Source organism: Cyprinodon variegatus, unplaced genomic scaffold (assembly GCF_000732505.1).
Source record: "Cyprinodon variegatus isolate N-32 unplaced genomic scaffold, C_variegatus-1.0 Scaffold481, whole genome shotgun sequence".
NCBI classification, from domain to species: domain Eukaryota; kingdom Metazoa; phylum Chordata; class Actinopteri; order Cyprinodontiformes; family Cyprinodontidae; genus Cyprinodon; species Cyprinodon variegatus.
The window spans coordinates 967326-967645 of record NW_015150934.1 but is presented as its reverse complement, the minus strand read 5'-3'; positions in this window follow the sequence as shown (position 1 = coordinate 967645).

The following is a 320-nucleotide window of genomic DNA, read 5'->3' as shown; positions in this document are numbered from 1 at the left end:
TTTATCATTATTATTTATGTTATTTTATCATTATTTTTTTAATAATTTTTTTTCTGTCTTTAATGGAGGGTTTGTAAACTTTCAAGCACAACTGTACATCATTTTAATAAATACCTAAAAGTATATTGCTGTAATCTCTTAAAGGGTGTAATTAAGTCTTTAATGGAAATTTTAATTATTGAATGTAACTTTTCATAGTGCCTAAAATAAAATAAATGGTCTCTGCAAGGTGTGAAATTGTGCTAACTGCAAAAAAGAAGGACTTTTTTCTCTTTATTGACCAGGAAACCTTTTAAGTTGTGATGTGTTAGAAAGAGTAA